Here is a 22,863-nt window from a genome sequence, read left to right on the forward strand (position 1 = left end):
AAACAAACAAACAAGGAAACAAACAAACAAACAAAAAACCATCCATCAGTCTGACATAGAAGGACTGAATCTGTGGGAATAGGATGCAACTGCACAGAGAGTCCTGGTGATGGTATTATTCATCCACAATAATGGATTTCAAGACAAAAAGATAGATAGATAGATAGATAGATAGATAGATAGATAGATAGATAGATAGTTGGATATTTGAACATGTTCATCGGTGGTCTGCATGGCTTTTTTTTGCACAAATTCACAGAAGAATGAAAAAACAGTTGTAGCTTAGTGAGAGAGAGAGACAGAGGAAGAGAAAGAAAGAGAGGGAGAGAGAGACATTTGGGAAATATGCGCCGTATAGCTCACTGTTATCCAAAGGACATATAGAGGAAAGGCTTTCACAAATGTGTTCCAGCCTCCTCCTCCTCCTTTAATCCTCTCCATCCTTTACGCCTCAGTCTTTCTCTCCTCTGCTCCTCTTCTCCAGCCTCAGCCCGGCAGATTGGAGATTTTTTTTTTTCACTCTCTCTCTCTCTCTCTTTCTCTTTCAGAAAATAAAACACGTTTTAGCGTCTCGGGGGCAATTTATTCAGTGCAAATAGCGAGTATAGCTGAGAGCCTGCATATTTTGCAAAGGTGCACGGATGAGCAGGCACGGACCGGTCCGGCGACTAATTACCATAATAAGGCGCACAAGTTCGCCAGCGAGTCAGGCGCGTTTTATTTCTCCGTATTACCATGTAGCCAGTGCCGCAGCGGGGAGATAATCGGGCGGAGGGAGCAGTTACACAGAGAGAGAGAGAGAGAGCGAGAGAGAGAGAGAGAGAGAGAGAGAGAGAGAGAGAGAGGAGCTGGCAGCACATGATCACACAAGGCTATCCAGTCACTGATCAACTGGAGCATTCGTAATTGCGCTGGCGACAACATATGGGAATACAACAAGGCGAGATTGTGGTCACACCTGGTTGTGGAGGACGCCGGAGAACCCGTGCGGGAAAAGGGCGGCCAAATCCGAGGGACTTTGCATCAAACACAGCCGAGAGAGAGACACGGAGGGAGCGTGGCGTCCGAAGCGCCATCCGGTAGGTGAGTCTTGATTGATGTGCACGGACTGCCAATATGCTTTTCCTCACCCGATCTGGCTAAAAAGAGAAAATGTAACCCGCACTAGTGTTTTATTGCTATAGCCCAACAAGTATTTGACACATTTGTTTTGCCTTGTGTTTGTGGCACGGTTCAAGGGACAATTGGGTCTGTCTGTGAAACAATACAGTCGACTCTTTGCAAATGCCAAACCACTTGATTGAGGATGCGGGTTTCAGTGAATAGATGGCAGTCAGATCGCCTACATATGAGCCGTGGACTCTGGTTCGAAGGCCCAGTCTGGATATAAAATTCAAACAAAGGAAAAGATACAACAGAAAGGCTACAGGGATTAGGGAATGATTGGCGCAGGTCTTCATGCAAGAAAAAACAAAACAAAAAAACAGCATATTGAAGCAGCAAAATGTGAGTTTAAACTTGAAACATCTTCAATGTATTTGTGTATTTAATGGAGTAAATTTCTGCATTTTAGTTACAAGTAGGTGAAGAACAATCTGTTTTTTTGTTTTCTAATTATCAGACTGAATGTAAATCCTACATAGCCCACCATTCTGGTTTTAGGTGTGAGTGAGAAATGTAGGCTAAAGTTGGTCAGGTAAGTTCTGGATAACCTACATCCCTTCAACCCCCCCCCCCCCCCCCCTGCACAAGCCTACTATGTTACCCACTGCCTCATGTGATAAAGACTTGTGGACAGAATCACTGCATATGTTAGTCCTGCAGCAGTGCCTCTCACCATGTATGCCCATTAAATTGTCATTAGGTTGGTAAAGCAGCTGAAATCAACACAACACGCCACAAATCTAAACACATCAAGCTGAAATATATTGTGGTTCACATTAACAGGGGAGCAGCCTCATGTGCTCGCTGATCCTATCTTGACAAAAATAGAAAAAGTGCAACCAATAAGCAAAGAGTATTTTTTTTGTTATGTATCATAATTTGTCAGTTTTGTTAAAATTTTGCTCTCATCTGTAAAAAGCTTTTTTGATTAAATGTTCTGTCCATGCCATAGGCCACCCTCAAAAACCACATTTCAAGCCTTACTGTCTGGCCATGGAAGGATTTTGAGTCACGATGTTGACCAACCCAAGTAACAACCGAACCCAGCAACATGACAACCAGCGTAGCTCATTTAAAAATCCCATGTGTAGAATATCAGAATTAAGGTAGACTAACCTTCGGCAAAAGCTCACAGAGCGCCACTTCACAGAGGTGAAACACAATGGTGACGAGGACTCATGAATAAGGAGCTGCAGAGGCTTCAGACATGCCTGCTGCAATAACTTGATCTAACCTGTGCCCATAGCACATGGGCGATAGACAAACAGATGGCAATTCATCTTGTGAAAGTTGGAAGAGATATTCTTGGATGGGCTACCCTCTGACTCGCTGGCACAGAGACCTGCTTCTGGCAGTAATGATGGCAGTCATGGTGAATGGCCTGATTACATCGCTCAGTCTGATGACTTACACACACCTTTCAAACTAAATAAATGAATAAATCCACCCAAAAATCCTTCAAGTTGCACTGTAGCTGCCATGCTGATGCTGCAGAGTGTTGCTGAATTGATTTGCATGGCTTCATCATATGTTGATAGAGACGCAAGCAGTTCAGATTTGCAAGTGGATGACCAGCTCAGACACAATACAGCCTCTTCCAGTGCTGTTAGATGCCCATTCATTTACATGATTTTTGAATAGTGTGGTTTTCTCATTCATTCGTTTGTAGACAGAGAAGCCACATTATAGTTCAAAGTGTTTGCACTAAGAGTCTTTGTGTAGCATATTCAGTCTGTTCAGTCTTGATACTGTATTGTAGATTCTGATTTATTTGGAGAACACAATACTTTTTATTGTCTGTCAGAGACTGGACAGCAGTCCTGTCATTTGTTCCACATCTTTCATAGTGTAGCCATGGACACTAGCTACACACATTTCTATGGCTGCAGCACTGAGCTGCTTTGTTAATTATTTTATTGCTTTGAAGAAAATAATTTAAAATCTGCATATTGTGTCAGATGATTGATGCATTTGGTAAGCAGGTATGTAATAAGCAGGATAATGTATAGAGAGTAATTCCTTGTTGCGCTTCACCTTGGGGCTTACTTTCAATAATGACCAGTTCGCTGTAAGTGTGCCTGACTTGGCAACCTGTAGCAGATCAAGGGCCGGGGTTGTTGCTGCCAGTGATAAGCCAGTCCCAGATCATTAGTGCTCGTTTCAGTTGGCTGTGAATGCAAGGTAATGTTGCTCACTGACATTTGACGTATTGATGTTATTGACATTTGACTGATGTCCACATAATTCTGTCCTGATCTCTGACAGAGTAGTTTCAACACATCAAATTACATCAGCATGGCTTTTTCATGCAGAAATCATTCAAAACAGGGAAGAAAATGGTGCACCAAAAATTTTACAGGAACAACGTTTAAACAAAAAGACCAGGTGGCTGCAAATCTGCCGCATCACAGCTTCCATTCTTCCCGAGGCCTTCACCTCACACCATAAAAACAGCCTTTCAAAATCAGGGAGAAATGATGCGCTTCCAGTCCAGCCAGGCTAGCTGCCCTCAGCTAAGGTACTTCTTACCCGCACTGGGAATATGTGAACTTCTTGTCTATAAAACATAACAGCACAGCCATTATATTCATGACAGCACAGTCATTATAGGAATGACAGCCTTCCCGCTACCCATTGTTGCCATTACAGCTGAAAAATTGATGGTTTGCAGTGTCTGTGGTGGGCAGTAGGTGGAAACCTGTCAGAACAGACTGGAGGTGGACTTAGAAACAGGATTAAAACAGCTCATAAAAATAAGTTAATTTTGATGGAAAGCACCTATAGTCACTATTGACTCATATTGTTAATTGCAAGGTAAGTCATTTCAAAAATCCCACAGTGTTATTTTCAATGCCATAGTGGTAAAACAACGCTGATTAAGGAAACGTGTGAGCACTAATTAGTCCTACTCTGTGACAAAATGGAAAATTTATGAGCATGTATTACAATGATAGGTATAAAAGTGGCTGTTTGTCATGAAGTAGAGCATACAGCTACATTTATCTGGGGGAACACAATGCAATTGCTCTTACAATTGCACCTTCTCAACCTCTTTTACAGATCTAATTTCTAATTTCAGATTTTCTGTGGCTATACACAAGTGTCTAAGGGATTTGTCATAGTTAAAATGCATTTTGCATCCATTGTTTTTACTGTTTTAATGTAAGCCACTCTTGAGCCTCTTGCAGTTTGCAGCAGCAGGAACAGAAACACAGTCCTTCTCTTCTTCAGTGAAAAGCATTAGAGGGGAGGAAGGGAAGGAAAGGAGGTGAAGGGAGGGCTTTCTGGAACCAGTGTGGCCTTTGGTGTTGGTGCCCTTGCCACAGGCCTGTGCTGAGCTGGACAGACTCTATCTTTGGCCATGACCACAAATTAATTAGTTGTACATTTGCAGGGTAAACAGCACGTTGAACTACTGCTGACAAAACTGAGGTTCGTTGGATCAGTGTTAGTCAGCTGGCTATGAGACAAGAGAGGGGCAGCTTGTGACAGGATGCGTGTCTCTACCTCCAGTTAACTGAGCAACTGCATCTCCACAGCCCAGACTTGGCTCCGTCTCCTCCAACAACATCCACCCTCCTCTTTCTCATGTTGTAAATTCCTCCACTCTGATAATAAATTAAATATCAACTCAATTTCCATGAAAATGATGGCATTGCATCATCATCTTCTTTGTGTGACTTTTTGAGAAGTCATTAGTGTATTTCATTGGAGAAGAGTTGGCAACACTGTCTTTCGTGGATTTATCCAGACATTTATTGTAAACTTCCTGCCATCCTGTGCAGCAGACGCCTGAGTTTTATGAGCGCTATTTATTTGGCAGTGCGGGAATGGCGATATCAGCACATGCACTCCAAAACCCAATCCTTCCAAGGCAAATAAAATACAAATGGACACGAAAACATTTCCAATTGTTCCCTAATTGCTGCTGATTGTTGTAATGTTGGTTGCAAATGAGTGCGAAATATGACATACTAATGAATTTATATTAACCACCAGAAAGCACACTTTTAACAGTGTGTGGTCCTCAATGTGAAACGTGAGGTAATTCATAATAGCAGGTTTAGTTAAAAAAAAAAAAAAAAAGTTTTTTGAAAGATTTTTGTCCAGCAGCAACTTCACAGACACAATCATGCCCTGCAGTTAAACCTTCTTCATGGCTCTATTTCTGCAAACTAGCATGTAATTTAGCAGCCACCTAAAAGAAATAAGTCCTTTCACGTGCTGTTATGCATGAAATAGACATTCAAACATGATATTTTACATGTCATTTTCATGAAGTCAAGCAGAGCTTGAAAAAAGACTGTTATGACCATAAATTCATACCTATATGACACAACAGATGGTGTTCAACAGTGCATGTGCTCCTTCCAGTTTGTGTCTTGGATTTTGAATTAGCAGCTTTCAATTCATAATATTCAACCTAGTAACATATCTTACACACACAACTGAATAACATAGTCCATCTTTATTTGACCAGACTGAATTAAGGTGGAATGGATGTTGATAAACAGGAAGTTACTTCATTAAAATGTCAGTGTGAACAGTGGGAATTTCAAGCTTGTCAAGGTATTAAGAGCCCCGAAATGATGACATGGCTCCCGATGCACCCAGCCAGACAATGAAGGAGAGAGCAATGTGTCACACATCTGATCTGAAAGCAGACAACACCCTTGAGTCAGTATCATAAGTTTATGCCTCTTTTGTGTCGTATGCTGTCGGCTGATGCATTTTTTTTTCCTTCTGTTTTAAGTGGTCAGATTGTTTGAAGACAGACGGGTCAGCTGTTTCTGCAGCCTCTTGTAAAGATTGATGGTAACGTTGGAGCAGGGCGGCACTGGGATGGCATAACTCACATTAGGCTTCCGTGGAGGTGTTTCAGCCTATAGCCAAGGAAAACGTGAGTGATGGGAGAGGCCTAGATTCACAACTGAGGGTACTTGCAAAGGACTGTGTGCAAAGATTGTGCAGCAACTCACGTAAATTATGATCTGCTTTAAAAATATATACACGTATTGAGTATTTAACAACTGTCACAGGTGCTAAAATTGCAAATTGGAAGCTAAAAGAATTGGATAAACGGTTAAAAATGATCATTTCCCCCTTTATATAATTGATCTATTACTGTAAATGACATCCTGTTCAAAATCAATTCAAATGAACACATGGGACCTGGTGAAGGGGTACTTGATCTCACCTGACAGGTCTGTGAGCATACATCTGACAAAACGTTTGGGAGGCACTAACCACCAGTATTGCAGCCCACTGTCTCTCAGTCCTACAGTACAGAGACAGAGATTATGGGCTTTTGTAAATATGCAAAAGAAGAAAAAAAAGAGGTTTAAGCTCACACATTAAGATTGAATCTGAGCCAGTGCAGGTGCAAAGATGAGAGATTGATTGACAATTTTATGATATCACTAAAAAGACCAGGCAGGAACCGCTCTCCCTCCCCTGCTACGCTTCAGTCTTTGCTGTGTGTGCAGTGCATATCCTCCTCTGATTACATCAGCTGTGATGCTGATATAACCATTTACTGTGGTTTGAGGCTAAAGAGACGTAGCTTCCTGCATTAATTTTGTCTTTTTGAGTACTTTGCATATCTGCCATTTTGACAGAAATAAAACCTCTCGATGCCTCAGTCTTTTTAAAACAGAGACCTGGTTCAATGCTGAATTGCTTTACTTCAGACGTGCACGCAGGGTGACCAGCTCGTCCGCAGAAGAAAGCTGTGTGCAGATAAAAGCTGTGTGAGGATGCAGGGTCATCATTACATTGCCATTGTTCAATATCTGGCTTTACTTTTTAAAAGTGGTATCCTAGAGTCTCCTAAATTGAATGTTGAATAACAATAGTTGCGAGTACAGACATCAATAGCTTGAAGCTGCTTGTGAGAGTGTACTGAGCTGGAATAAAATCACAATTCGTCTGTCTCAAAAGAGCCTGTGTTTTTCTACCACAGGCAATATTATTTCCTCCTTTATGCATTACACTGCAATGTTGGGACGCTGAAAAAGCAAACTACACCGTCTCTCAGTTTTCATTTGTCCTTCATTTCTGTAACATGCTCTGGGAACAAACATGCAGGAGATATAATGTTGATAGTTGTGAGTGCAGTGCTGTATCGTCTGAACACACACAGAAATGTGCTTTATTGGCATGTGAACTTGATTTGATTTTTACCCTAAAAAACACAGACTGGGTCAAATGAACACACACCAGCTTAAACAATATGTACCTCAGTTACTTTTAATATAACACTGAGGTCAACTACTGCACATGAAAATCCTCTTTTTACAATGCCTCGACAATGCTTATGCAGCCCTGAAAGAAAGTTTCATTTCAACCTGTTCGTGTGCATCCTGAGTGAATTTAAATTGCTCATGTTGTGCTACTCTAATAGATCTTGCTGGAGTTTGAGGCCTAAAGTGAGGATTACATGCTGATAATTGTTATTTGCACGAATGACTTTGAAAATCCACAATAGTGGTTTTTATTTAAGAACAGAGGCATTTAAAAAGCTGAGACCTTTCGAATGTGAAATGCAAAACAGCCAGCAGTTAATGGTGGTTTGCCGTCATTATGATGAGGCTCTAAATGGGACATGAAGGGAGCTTTCTGAGGCCCAGTAGTATTGACATTTGAAGACGCTAAATCGTTTAAATCCAGCTGATGTCACTGAATGTGTCTTCCAGTGATTTACTGATCTCTTGTTCTCTGTAAATCACAGAAATCAGTGTCTTATGAAAAGCCTAAAGATTCATGCTCAGTTTTGTTTTATTAGCAACAGAGCTGTATCAGACATGTTGACAAAATATATGTACACAAATTCAAAAATCAGAATCAGAATCAGCCAAGATACAGAGTGCTGCCCAGCTGTAAACTAGAGAATGAGCCAAAGGAATTAAATATTAATGTTTCCCATGAGGTGGAATATGAGCAAGTTGTATCTGCATGTGTCATGCCCAGTCGTGTAACATGAAAGGCTTCAAAACATCTATTAATCTGTAAATCTGCAGCAGCAGAGCAAAGAATATCAAGTAACGTTATGTCAGATCCAATGTACAGTATGTGCTGATATAGATATACACTATTTTCACATCAAACCTCTGTGAACATGCTGCTGACTCTTTTTTTCTTTTAGAGTAACTAAGCTGAAATTCTCTCTGTGCAGCGCTGTGACTGTACAGGAGGCTGATTGATGGGCCCAAAGTCAGAGAGAGAAGTCATGACATCAGATTTTTTACAGTGTGTTGTTAGTGCAGCAGGCTCCATTAGGGGTTCACAACGCTCCTCATTCATCATACCAGAGTAGAAAACAAGCTTTTCTTAAAAACAGACACTTCATTTTTCTGCTGTTTACTAGTAATTGTGGTCTGCTTGTAATGGTAATGGGAACAGAACAACTCTAAAAATCTGAATGGCTCCATTTACTTGTTCACAAACCTACAACCTGCAGCCTGTGTGCTTTGCTGGAGTGCATTGCCAAATGTGGCACTGAGAGGACACCTCTCACATCACATTTTCCACTCATATTGATGAATTTGTATTTTCATCATATTTTTTTTTACAATTATATATATGTGTGTGTTTTTTTTATCACTGGCATAATAAACTGAGGTCTGCGCCTGCCTAATTAGAGGAAGAAAAAAAAAAAAAAACTGAATCTAAGCCCAAAAGGATGTCTCCTTTTTTTGTTTGGGCTAAAATGTGCCTTTTTGAGGAGCATCTCTTTGTACAGAGGAGCTTTATTTTTCCCCAGTCTGTCCTAATTAGTTTGAGGAGTACTGTAATGAATACTGCAACAGGCTGTGGGTAAACCTGTGCTCCTCTGCAAACAGAGCAATCCAAAGTGTGCATAAAATGTCACATTTTTGTGTATGGTTAATATAATGTGCTCTCATTTGGACTAATGCATTAAGAATCATTATGTTGTGGCATATAATTTTTCCATCAGCATGAAAAATGGTTAGTCATATCACACTCTCTCTCTCTCTCTTTTCCTTCAGCATTGTTTTCCCCTTTTTCCTCTGATGTTGACCTCTCTTCTTTCGAGCTGCCATGTTTTTTGTTATCATCAGAGAGACAAATGAGAAACAAGAGAGAAAGAAAGCCTCGGGGCTCGTGTCCTCACATCATCACCACTCCCTTTATCTCTACCCCCTCCCCTCCCCTCTCGTTTGCTATCCTCCATCTTTCTGTCTTCCTGAGTGACAGCTGGCAGCCAGTAGGGTACATTGGGCATGCCAACCCAAGTGCAGATTTTTGCCAACTGACTTGAGAAAATACACATTTGAACGTGACTGACTCATGCGTGCTGTAGCCCTGTATCTCCTATTGCTGCTCTTTTTTTTGTGGTAGCTCAAACACATGCAGCACACATTACACTCCCTGCTGCCCACGGAGCTACGTGGTCATTAAAACATGCAACAGTACGTTCGCACAAGGCCTGTAAATGAATCCAGTGGGACGGGCTCAAGGCAGAGGCCACACAGGCAGCTGCCATAAAATCAACTTGAAAGCAGCAGAACGTGGAGAAGAATTGATTAGAAAAAAAAAAACTGTATGTAGCCTGATTTTAAATCTAGATTTAATTTTTAGATGAAAATATCCCCATGTTTTATCATATTCAGATGAAGATGTATTTACTGCTTTTAAGGCTGCCTGGTTATTTTCTTTTTTGTTTCAACTGGAGCAATAATTATGGCCCGCTTTGTGGCTCATGTGGCTCTTTTTCTTTCTCCTAAAAAAAGCGACTGGTGCTTTGCCTTTAAATTCAGGAGCTTTATAGCACACAGCAAAAGGAAGACATCTCCAGTAATGACTCTGCAATATGCAAACAGCACCTTTTATTTTACAAACAGCGTGTCCCATCCGGCTCCCCCCTGTGCGAAAAACGCTTACGGACATATATAAATGTTCTGCCTGGCGCTACATACAGCACAGCTGATGCTGAACTGAGGCTTTAATATGTGAACTTCTGGCTGATAAGTGGTGTTGAAAACAGGAGCAGCAGTTACTGTGATTATTCTCTCATAATTTCGACTATTTTTTCATTTTTGAGAAGTCCCCAAAGGCAAGGAGCTTTTTCTTTTTTCATTCCTTCACCCTAAATGGGAAGTGACATTTGGGTCAGGTTCTCTCGCTGATGTAGACTGAACAGCAGCTCTGAGAATCCAAGATCTGATTAGTGTATTGTGGAGGCTGGATTGCTGAATTTTACACCAATTTATGGGGGTGCAGAGGTCAGTGGTTGCAAAGGGAAATTACAAGACAGAAGATTACAGACAACATACACAGAGAGTAGAAGAAAAGATGCGTGCCATACAAGGGAATGCATATACACACAAACACATACACACACGGAATATCTATGTGTAATCTGGGATTATTCTGTGCCCAGGGAGGCCATGTCCACCACTTCATGCATTAACAGAGCAAAGAAATAGACAAAACACAAGGCTCAGACTTGAACCTTGAGGGATAAAGCAAGACAGGCAGTAATGAAAAATCAGGGATAGAGAGATTTGTTGTTTTGCTTTGATGGAGGACACAGACAGAGAGTGAGAAACAGCCTGAGACGAAAACACCAGCAACAATCTCCTAGAAACATGAGGCAGTTCACAAACGTTTCTGTACAGCTCTGACGTTTGTGTGTATGTCGTTCCTGCTGTTAGTGCCCATTATGTCAGCATAGCAACACTGATCTCTGCCGTTAGCGGAGACATTTATTCAAGTAACAGAACAAAAGGGGAGATTAGTGGTGATTGGTGGCACAGGACTGTGCCACAAAAATGCAATGCTTAGTCTATTAATCTAATAGTCAACCATCAGGAAATGAATTCACAAATACTGTGATAAATGGTGCCTCAACCATCTGTGTGTTTATAGGACAAGAGGTTAGACTATGGCCTCTGGGCTTGTTATGTTGGACTGAGGTCAGACTCGACGCTACAGTGGCTCACAATCATAACATGGTATTGCAAGATGGGTCTGAGCTAGCTTGTTAGCATGCTAATTTCACTAGAAGAGGTGATAGAAAAAGAAGGAAAACAAAAGTTAACACTGCTTTCCAACACTACAGACAGCTCTTTGTGAGTAAAAGAATGAAGTTAGCAATAGCAAAAACTTACTTAGAGCACCTTTAACATTTTAATCCAAAAATTATTTGTAGATTAATTGATCATGAAAATAATCACTAGTTGCAGCTATAATCAGTATCCTTTTCAGTAAAGTGACTGATAACACATATTAGAAACAAAAAGCCCACAGAGTCAGCTATTTCTATAGTCTTTATTAGATAATGACAACATGCTGTTGGTTGGATGTAATTCAATCAGAAATATTGGCAGCATTCACAGTGTACAGATGTCATATGGTCATCAGTCATTCGTCATTATTTCCCATTTTTAGGCCCCTGGCTAACATCCACCACATATGTGATTTTATACAGAGAAAATAAAAATAAGGATGATGTGTACTCAAACCAGAGTGATGCATTTTAAGCCTGCACTGGTTGAACACGTCGGCCGCTCCACCCTCTAGTCATTTAAGTCACACTTAGGTTTCAGTGGTCAATGGGACTCCTTTTTATGAGCCCACTGATCAATCAGTCCCGTAATTCAACCCCACAGTCAATCATGTTTAAATGAATTATTCACAAACCCTCACAGAAAGCTCAGTGAAATGGCTCACATGCAAGGTGCTGCCCTTAAACTGCAAGGAGACCTGAAAGGAATAAGATAAGACTAAAATGTATAAAAGGAAAGTGAACATATGTGGATCACTGTGTTGTGTTCGGACACTGTGTGAGCAACATGATCAGCAGAAATCTGTTTATTTGGCCGATGTGAATAGCTGGCAGCTGGTCAACAGTCAAACTGATTTGCATACTGTTGTGATTTCAAACTATGATCAATATGTGAAAAATGGATGAGAAGCTGATTATCGTCATAGTGTCTCAGTTTCTCAAAGCTGTACTCTTCTCATCGGTTTAAAGTGGGTGGGGGTCATTTACAAAAAGCTGATGTACCTCTGTGCACCAATCAGGATTTACCAACTGTTTTTTAGCAAACGTTGGTGGGTTGTTTTGTTACTGTCAATTAAATCTGGCACCCACAGTCAAACCCACACAGTCCTGATGAAGCAGATTAGCTTTTGAGTTAAACTATTATTTAATAACACCTAAGGATGACTTTGATTATTGCTCATGTAGTTATGAATATTTAATATTATAGAGAAATAGTTGCAATTTGAAGCCAAATTTTCAGAGGCTTTCAGTTAAACAACCAAAGTTAGAAAAGAAGGATAACAGAACGGGTAGAGAGAGAGAGAGAGAAGGACCTCATAAGTCCTGCCAGTTGTCGTGTGTTCTTGTACCACAACAAACATAGGTGGCAACTAGAAGCTTGCACTGTTAATATGCAGTCCTATTTGTGTTAAAAAGGCCCAAAAAAGATGAAAAAGAAAAAAAGAGCAGAGTTTGGTTGAGATTTTGGATGGAGGGGAGTGTGCAGCCTAGCCTTTAGCCTACAAACCTTGCTTACCTGCTTGGTTGAAAACCTCTGCCCTCTTTTTTTTAGCAGACCAGTTATGGTACGTATTTGATTTCATGTTGTAGAGGAATTCATTCTCTTGCTAGAGGTCAAACAATTTTCCTCCACTACAGCTGTCCAGTGCACTCTCACACCACAAACCTTTTTGCTGGCCATTTTTCCTCATCTTTTGTTTATTTATTGTTATGCCTCCCTTGGGCAACACACAAGCGACAGCAACTGGATCTGAAGACTTAAGATTAGAATCTTCACATGTCACATGCTGTATGATTTTATCTGCTGATTGTCACCACCAGCTGCCCCAGACAGGAACAGACTTGTCTCATCGCTCAAATCATATTCATAATCCATTCGACAAGTCGAAATGTGCGTCTCCACAGTATGTAAGCAGTAGTTTGAGGTTGTACAGGATATTTAGATATGTAGCACAGTACACTGAATGGATGCATTGGTAAGAACAAATGTTATCATTGAAACATGGTACAAAATATATGTTAAACATATACTGTATAATTGACATGTATAATATATGTTGCTACATAGTAAATATCTTTGCCTGTAGGACCTTTAAGCTTCACATAAAATTATATCCTGCTTGCACAGCTTCATTTTTCTTGTGAGTTTTTCAGTTTTTTGTTTCAGATTAATGCCTCCCATTTATTGTTTGTGTGCAGTCAGCCATGGTAATTGCTATGGTAAAGGAACAAAAACATTAATAATTTGCCTGTTCTAAACTTTGTATCTGCGTGAGACCAGAACATAGAAGCAATCAGAGCCTGTTGCACAGCCCACGCTAGGTCAGATTACAGCGACACATCAGCCGCTTGCAATGTGGACGTCCCTGTCAGGGTGCAATAACCACCAGCCCACACACACGAGGCCCAGATGGACAGGTTTACTGTTTCTGATTTCCTTTCCCTCCTCCTGCCACCAAGCAGTCCTCTCCCTGCGCTTCAGGCTTTGTGCTTTGTGAAATCAAGTGTGATGATCAATTGCGCTGAAAATTTCTCGGAAGGTTTAAAATGGAGTTCTTTGGCCCCGCACTGCTTCTTGAATTTTTTAACTTTCCTGTGTGCAGAAAGAAAAATGACTGCCCTTTATGGAAGAGCCTTAAGCAGTTTGATTGTTAATACTGTGTTTAATATTACAGAAGAGAGTTGTTGAATACACAAACACATTACAGTACATTTTATAATTTATGAGCTTTTTAGAAAATTGCATCACAGCCTTTTTTAATACAAGTATCTGGTTTCTCTGTTTTTTAACTAATAAACAGGAGCTTTTGACCCCTCTGGACGTCCTTCATTGGTATTTTTACAGTGCCACAGTTTGTGTCAGAGTCACAATCAGTCATATGGCCATGGATTATTTCCAACACACACACTTACTGAGAATAAAGGAATGAATTGCGAATAAAAAAAAAAAGAAAAAATGCCAGGAAAACATAAAATTTCTTGACGTTGAGGATATTGGCTTTGTGACTGGAGAGAAGGTTTATGGCAGGGAACGTTTCAGGGGCTAAAAGGAGACAAAGGAAGCTAATCTCACTTAGAATGGTAAAATCTGCTATATAGCTAATGAAGTATTATACTGTGGTCAATGAGGTAGAGGCACTGCAGAGAGCCTACGCAGTGTGTATGTCTGTGTGTATGTACAATATGTGTCTGTGTTTTTGTGCCTTGTTGTCTGAGTGGGGGTTTGTTTGTCAGGAGGTTGCAGTGATAATGCTGCCATCAAGAAGTAAAGTCTTTCAAGGGAGAATGAGCATGTACATCAGAGAGAGAGGGAGAGAGAAAGGTGAGATTTCAGCAAAATAGAAAGAATAAAGTCAAGGGACTTTACAGACCCATTATGAAATGGAAGGATAGTGAGACAAAGTAATATGAGAAGACTTTCTATCATCTAGTAAGGACCGTATCAGGGTTTTTGAAACCTTTGGCAGCCTCATGTATATTATTTTAAATGTTTAAAGGCACAGAGGTTTGAGCTAAATGCTAACGTCTGCATGCTAACATGCTCACAGTGACAATGATAATCTCCTTTTAAGTTTATTGTTGCCCAATTGATCATCTTATTTTTGTGTGTTGGCATGCTAACATTTAATATTAGCATTAACATATAGCTAAGGCCAAAACCAGGCCGACTCTGTAGCGTCAGAGTAAAAGCTGAGGGGTCACCAGTGTTGTTGCAGTTCATCCTTAGAGCAACATAAATGTCTTTATGTCATGACAATTAATCCACCAGTTACTACTACTTGTTGTGAATGGTGTCTCGTCATGATAAACCCACAGATTTGTCTATTCTGTTGTTCTCTTAAACTCTGTGGAGCGTTTTAGCTTTTTTGAACTAATTGTTTTGTTTTTCTGTCCTGTGACGTTACCGTTTTGGTTCACACTGCGTGTTTTTGGCTGCAGCAGGCAGTTATTTTAAGCTAAGAAAAGCTCTAAAAATCCACTTAAGTCCAGTCAAGTTTTGATAACTTGTTTTGATAACTTGTTAACTGGCTAGCATCAAACGACAGACAAAGTTAGCAACTAGGTAGTGAATGTGAAACATTATGACATAGCTTGCTGGTTTTATATGAATTATTCATATTTCTGGACATAAATACAATACACTAACTCAAATCTGTCTAAAGACTGGTTTTAAAAACAAAGACATGCACACTGTTAATATCTCTACAGGTGATACTAGCACAGTATGCTTATTCACAGTATATTTACCTACATGTGGGCTTGCATAACATTACTGTGAGTTGGCTAACAATAACTTACTTGTGCAAGTAATATGCAGTGAGTAATCTTGATAAATGTGTTTTTAGTTCTGTAAGATTTGTCAATGTGATGTTCGGACACTAGTCAAGGTTGAGCTGGTCTGTGAGCCTGAGTCAAGGACATAGAGTTTGAGAGATGACAACTATATTTTTCTCAGCAGGAGAGCAAATGTCATCAGTCCTGAAAATATGGCTGAGCAGCAGTGCTGTGGTCAGGGGTCAGGAGAGAGAGCTTTTTTATCTCCCCAGAAACCTAATGATGGTTATGGAGGCCAACAGGTTTAATGGCAGGGATAAAAACCTGGTTGACCTGCCAGGAGGCCTCGGGAGGGAAAATATGAAATTTGAGAGATTAAGTCACTGTAACTGCTGTTGACTGATGTTGTCCACTCTGTAGATAATGCATCTACACTGACTGCCTCAATAACTCATTATGTTCAGTACAAATCCTAGTGAAACAGTCAACAAAACCCCCAAAATAGCAATGTTATGTCAGATGTCAGAAATTTCACATATTTATCTTGAATTTAATTTAGATTTTGTCTGATTTTGCATGTAGCACTGTGTTCTCTTGATGCTCACCGTCCCCAGGGCCATGTGAGGATACTCTAGAGGCTTTTTCTATTAAGGATGTAGGAAGTCTCAAGAAAGAGAAGGAAACCATAACTCATTGTTCTCCTTCTTGAGTTCTTGGTTTCTGTTGCCCTCCATTTCTCAGGCCCTGCTGTAGAATTTTATGCTTCACTCTCTTTTCCTATTACCTCATGTACAGACAGTATGGCAGCCCATGGGATATGTCAACATGCAGACCCATTAAATTATTAGACCTCGTTTATTATTAACTCTGTAGCATACACAACTGGCTGCAACCTTTTAATATTCATGCAGCATGACTGTTCCCAACTGATGCTAACCAAGCACCAAGTGGGATCAGATTAATGCCGTCACACACGCACACATGCAGAAAACACACACAAGCAAGTACACATTTTGACATGTAGTCTTTTAATAATTAGTGCTGTTATGGGTCAGCATATAGATGGATTGTACGTGTACAGTAGGATAGTTTAAATTATTCACATGCGAGGGATCTTTGGATCGGTCATAAGATAAAGTCTGTTGCTCAGTGCAGCAGCCTGGTCAGATTGACGGGGCCGGTTGGATCAGCTTGGGCTATTTCTGTCTTTTCTGGTCCGAGTTTGCTGCAGGCAGGAGAGGCTGGAACACTGTCCGCTCGGCTGAGTGGTCGAGTGAGGGCGACCCATCACGCAAACAGGGAGGACTTTTTTAGAGGAAACATTTTAGAAGGTGAAAGTGCTCACTGAACTGCAGCTCCTCTGAGCAGCAGGCCTCTGTACGACAGGAGCGAACAAATGGTGGTGGTCAAAGCTGCAAAAACGGAAAATGATTAAAAATGTAGTTTGGTTGGTGATAACATGGTCTGTTGCTCTCTCTCATGGGGCTGTAAATTTGTCATTAAACAGACCATCCAGACATGAGTCATCTGTGAGAATAGTCTTTGTTTTCTGCGTGCCCTCTGTCCTCCTCTATTCTTATCCCGGCTAATTTCCTCTCAGTCTTGCACGTTTTCTTTTTTTTTTTCTCCCAGCATGTTGACCTTGTCCCTTATTCCTCCTTGTTCGATTGTGAGATACTCCACAATGTATGTGTGACTGTGTGTGTGAGGGGACAAAGAGAAAACATAGAGGTGGGAGAGATGGGGGTGGAGAGAGAGAGAGAGAGCAGTGAGGTGTCCAGCACTTAAATTGCCTGTTTATTTCCAGTCATTGCATCAATTACACTCATACAGCTTACAAACGAGTGCACTGAGTGTGTTTATGTGTATGTAGGAGATGGGGGTGGAATAGAGAAACAATTAAGAATGATAGATATGGAAATTTTTGTGCTGTAGTATGCAGTTTATGGCTTCATGTGCCTCAGAAAAAACACACAGGAAGGAAGGGAAAAACTGATATATTTTTTTGTTCTTTTACCAGGGAGAAAGAAGCAGAGCAAACTCAAACTGTATTTTGATTGTGATCCGTTTGACAATCAGTGATTTTGTGCATAAAGAGAGCCCGTTTGAGTGTGTGCGTGGAGGCGGCTGCATGGGTGTGTCCGTAAGCGTGTGTATGTGTGTTATGTAGGGTCGGCCAGTGGCTGCCCTGAGATCAGGAGCGTGATCGTCGGCTCTCTGGGGAAGAGGGGCGTGTCTGTGACAGGCTGCAGTGATTAGTGGAGCTCAGCGGGCAGAATTTATCAGACTCAGCCAAGGCCATGAACCATTTCAGCCTGCAACTCTGCAATTTGTCTCCCACTTCGCGCCATATAACAGCATCTATGCGGCTTTGTGTGCACGGTTACAATATGCATGGTTGTCTTGCCTTATGGGTTTCTGAATATGGCCTCAGATGGTGAGGTTTATCTGAACTGATGAATGGTGAGGTGTTATCAGATCGTATGTTTGCATGATGAGGCCTTTTACAGTGTAGGGAGCTAGAATGCTGTGAGTGCAGTATGATTCGCTTTAAATGCATGTTGCATTCAAAGACTTCTCAGGAGACCTGTCTCCTCCATCAAAGACATTATGAAGAAGTGCTGAAAAGAACAGTTGATTAATCGATTAGTTGACTGAAAATTATTCAGCAGCAATTTTGATTGGCAATTAATCACAGAGTCATATATCAAGCTAGTGTATCACTTGTGTCAGCAAATGAGATCATTATAAATGTAATATTTATGAGGTTTTTTGTTCAAAAAAGAGGTTGAAAATGAGGTCGTTTGCTGAAAAAAAGAAAGTAGTTTTATACATTTTTTTTGTTAAAGTCATATGTCCTGTGTCTGAATCTGAGAGAAAATGGAGAAATTATATTTTGCATTGTTTGATTTCATGATGGCACCATCTGTTTTCACAGTTCACTTGAATACTGTTAATTCTCCCTCTACATAAATGGAGAGCTCGTTTCCATACAGCCAGTCAAATCATTTGCATGAAGCAGAGTGGAGATCCTCAGTCATTCAGGTCATGGTTTTCCAAGAAGGGTTGAATCAAGGGCAAATGGGCTCATAGATACTTAAAGATGTCTCATTTCTCATCCAAGAGGCCAAGAGGCCTCTTCAGTTTAGTTTGCATAAAGCAGTAACGTCATAGTTACACTGTTACATAATGGTGGTGAATCTGAAGTGTTTATAGTTTCAAGATTTCAAAGAGCTGAAAAGGTCTTCACTTGTCAAAACTAACACCAGTTGATATTACCTTAAATTTCAGGGGGTAGGTGTTGTCAGCTTATTTGTGATTGTTGCTCAGACACATCATTTTAAACAGTTTTATCACTGTAGGAGACAATGCCTCCCAAAGCGAATAAAGACATCAGGTCCTCTTTAAAGAAATGAAGTGTAAGTAACAACTGAGCTTAGCTAATAATGGTCTGTAATGAATCCAAACATTTATCTTCTCTGAAAGTAGTGGGAGGAATACTTACTATTTAATGCCCTCCCTCTTCCCATTAGTGTCTCAAGAGCATGAAATTAAGACATGATCATTATTTATAAGGTAAATAAGCCACAGCTTGTCCAAATGATTTGTTAATGGCACACATTATTATATCATAAAAACCCTGTCAGCAGAAGCATGAGCAACATAGACACATAGACAGGTGACATACTGGCTCTCAGGTGAGCTCTGGTGTCATAGTGCCACAAGTTCAGGAGCTAAATAAAAAATAATACAAGAAGAGGTCTCTTGAGTTGTATTGCCCCAATCAAAATTACTTTGTACAAGTCATGTAATTACCAAAGATACATTTTTCTCACAGATTTATATTAATTTAACAATGTAAAATAGAATTTTATAAAATGATACAAATCTGGTTTCAGGCAAGTTACAGTTGCAGTTAGGTTCTTTATGTGTGCGTTTGTGTGCACACATATGAGAAAAAACAGACAGAGAGCAAGTGCACATACACAGTTGCTAATTTAGTCGTCCAAAAAAAAAAAAATGTCGCCACCTTAGACAACAGCAAACCTTAATGTTGGCAGTAATTCTGAATACAAAAAGGATGACAAATGTTGTTTCACTTTGACTTTAAACCAGCAATAACTGCTTTTTTTTGGGGTTTATTTGTGGATACTGGAAGTGAGTTGTAAATGCATCACTGACTTCTCTCCTTTCAAGTTGATACAGTGAACTTGTTAGCAAACTGCTCATTTACACATCCAGGAGTTATGAAGCAGCATTATAATTCATCATGTTTCTGATCACCTGCTATATGTAATTCCAATATTCAGTCTGTTTTTGGCCTCCACCAACTCCTGAGGGAAACATCTGGCTCTTTAGTTGCTATATACTTCACTATGTTCACCAAGTAGTTTCTAACTGAGTCTGTCTGCCATTTGGAGCCAAACAGGTGGTATACACTGGCTCTTTAGAGTTTTTTCCCCAAATTATGCCATGAGAGCAGTGAGAGTGGACCAGCTGTGGGCCGGACTGAACAGTGAGCTGAAATTCACCATAAAGCTGTGTAAGGCAGAGGGGAGCTGCAGATTTGAGTGATAATTCTCTGTAGGATCATCATTACCATCACCCCTTTTCACATTGTCACATTGTTTTCACACTGTCACACTTTGATAAATGTTTAATATAAAAATGATCTGTAGCTGCTTTATCACCCTCTGCTCTTGAACTTGTGGAGGGGATTTTTCACATTTTTAAAAAAATGAAATGATTCACTTTTTAATCAAAACAACAACTGGGAGATGAATTGCAAATGAAAATAATTATTACTTTCATCACTGTTATGAAGCCATTTTGTTTCCTGTGTAGGAAATGTCAAAGTAAATCCTTGTATTAGAGGAAACTACTTTTAATCAGCCACTGAACAGCCAATCATACTGGCCTGGCTCATTACTGTCAAAAGCAGAGAGCATGAAAAACATGGATGACAGATTTAGTGGCCTGCCTCTGTCCCTCTGGGATACACAGTTTTTATGGTAAGGGAAACAATTTATCACGGGGCAATTCATCAGTGGATAACTTTTAATTAATGTTCAAACGTGCGGACCCTTTAAAACGGCAACCTCAGCTCGCTCCTTCTCAAGTGTCCGCTCTGTTTGTTTCCTCCTCCTGACGTCCACCTCTTCTCTCCTTGTGGCTGATCTATTTACTCATCCACTTTCACTTCAGCACTATCCCGCTCTTATTTTCCCAGCTTCCCTTTTCCACTCCACTCTATATTCCCTCCATGTTTACATTAGTTTCACTGGCAAGTCCTCACAGCTCAGCCTCTGCCAGTGTTTGTGTTCTGGTGAATGCTGCCCCCTATTTCCAGCATTTTATCTTAATATCTCTCTCAACCAGCTCATTTATTTTCCTATATCCGCTTTTTTTTCTGTCCTCTCGCTTTTCTCCCCTCTCCTCTGCCCTGAATTAGCAACATCAAGGCTGAGAATTAAAAGAAATGGCCGATCAGAGAGCGCAGTAGAAGAGGAAACTATTGGAAAGAATCAAAATGGAGCTGGCACTAGCAAATTGGACAGTCATAAGCACAGCAGCAGGCTTTGATGTAGAAAAGTCCACATAATAGAGGAAAAAAAGAGAGCCGGACAGATTGATTCTGAATGAAATTAAAGAGGACGAGGGGGAGAATGAGATAGAGTAAATTGAGCATTACATACTGCATTACAGTGTCTCTTAATTAACCGTGTAAAAGCTTTCTTATTAGGACTGATGCACTCCTCAGTTAACGAGGGAAGAGAGAATGCTCTTTCAGTTGTCATTGAGATGGGCCTCAAAGGAAAAAGTGAAATAGCAAAGCACTGAATGGGAAAGAGTGAGAACAACTTGGAGACAGTGATAAAGAAAGGTCCGAGCTAACTGCTCATGTGAAATCATCTCACTTAGTGCGTCTTGTCTCAATTATCTGTCATCTTTGTCATCCCGGTCTACCCTGCTCCCTGCCACCTCCCCTGTCAGTGAATAGACACTATGTGCAGCTGCGTTGAAAGTCTGATCACATCGCAGGGTATCTGTGTGTGAGAGTAGTGTGTGTATGTGTGTCACATCGTTTCAGCTTCAGGTTCTGCACCTTTGCTGTCTATCACTATTAAATCACAGTGAGGTATGAAGGAGGTATCTTTTATTCATACCCACTTGGAAACAGTAACATAAAGCAGCAGAGATATGCAACAAAGCCTGAACGTTAACATGGATGCCTGATGTTTTGTAGGCAAATTTGATCACTAAATGATTAGTCAGAAGTTTCCAAAGCAGGACATACACACACATGCATATATAGAAAATGTCTTGAATAGCCCAGTATTTTGTGAAATATGTTTATTCACTTTCTTTTTTAAGTTGATATCTCATGACTGTATGGTATGGAGTAACTTGAAGGTAGAATTTTTATGTTTTATATTTCATGGAAATTATCATTTACAAAGTCAACATTACTTTGTAAATGACTTTACAGGTTTTACGAGACATAAAGGCAGAAATTCAGAGAAAAAAGTAGGCGTTTGCAGCGGCTTCCTTTAACCTTTCACATTGCATCAGATGGTGTGACACAAAGGAGGAGGTTTCCCTGAGCCTGCAACAGCGTACTGAATGGTAGTACAATACATGGCAGTGCTTTTTTCTATGAGTTCAACTCAACATTTCACTTTTTTACATCATTGTGAATCATCGTGTTTGTGCAGGTTGCACAAATTGTAGCCTTTTTGTATAGAAGTAAGACGCTTTCTACTTTTCTCTTCATACACGCTTTAAACAATGAAGATACACCATGTAAATAAGACAGTTTCAGTGGTGTTAGTAAATGTGTATTTGTCAGCTGCAGTTTTTATGCTAAGCTGATCTAACCAGCTGCTGGTTGGAGCCTCATATTTACTGTACAGATATGAGTGTGGTATCCAATGTCATTCCAAATGTTGAGCTATTCTTCAAGTCTTTTTTCTCTATTAACAGGAGAGCTAGAGAGTAACAAAGGGGATAAACTGGCTGGGAAACACTTCAGAGGCAAATGTACACAGATGACCTTTAATTGCATTTTAATAATTAACTGTTTTCCCATTGCTCATTTCAGAAATATGAATCCTGTATTAAAAGTCTGAGATGGATAATGTGATGTTTATGATGATGTTAGGACTGTACATCCAAACAGTCAAAGCTGCACACAGTGGATTGCCACTTTCTATTACAGTAATGGAAAACAAGCCCAAGTATATGTTGAGGTTTAGTTTGACAACTGTCTTGTTGCAGTTATTTTCAGGTTGCTCAGCCAGATCAGAGCTGCAGCAGTCCAGATGGGAGACACAGTGTTTGTACAAGCAACTGGGTCTGAGTCAGCAGATTTTACACAGAGCAAATCTGCAATA

The 22,863-nt window shown here is 40.3% G+C and overlaps 1 protein-coding gene across 3 annotated transcripts in view; it reads left to right on the plus strand.

Annotated features, from left to right (window-relative positions):
- Window positions 1-484: 484 nt before the first annotated feature.
- flrt1a (fibronectin leucine rich transmembrane protein 1a) overlaps window positions 485-22,863 on the plus strand; it is a 40,754-nt gene continuing 18,375 nt past the window's right edge. For 2 of the 3 annotated variants that reach the window (XR_001962738.2, XM_018692423.2), the window contains exon 1: window positions 485-1,083. The gene's annotated coding sequence lies outside the window, so the exon portion shown is untranslated. The remainder of the gene's footprint in view (window positions 1,084-22,863) is intronic. The other variant, XM_018692425.2, reaches the window with a different exon arrangement.

This window comes from Lates calcarifer, linkage group LG20, assembly GCF_001640805.2.
Source record: "Lates calcarifer isolate ASB-BC8 linkage group LG20, TLL_Latcal_v3, whole genome shotgun sequence".
Taxonomy (NCBI): Eukaryota; Metazoa; Chordata; class Actinopteri; family Centropomidae; genus Lates; species Lates calcarifer.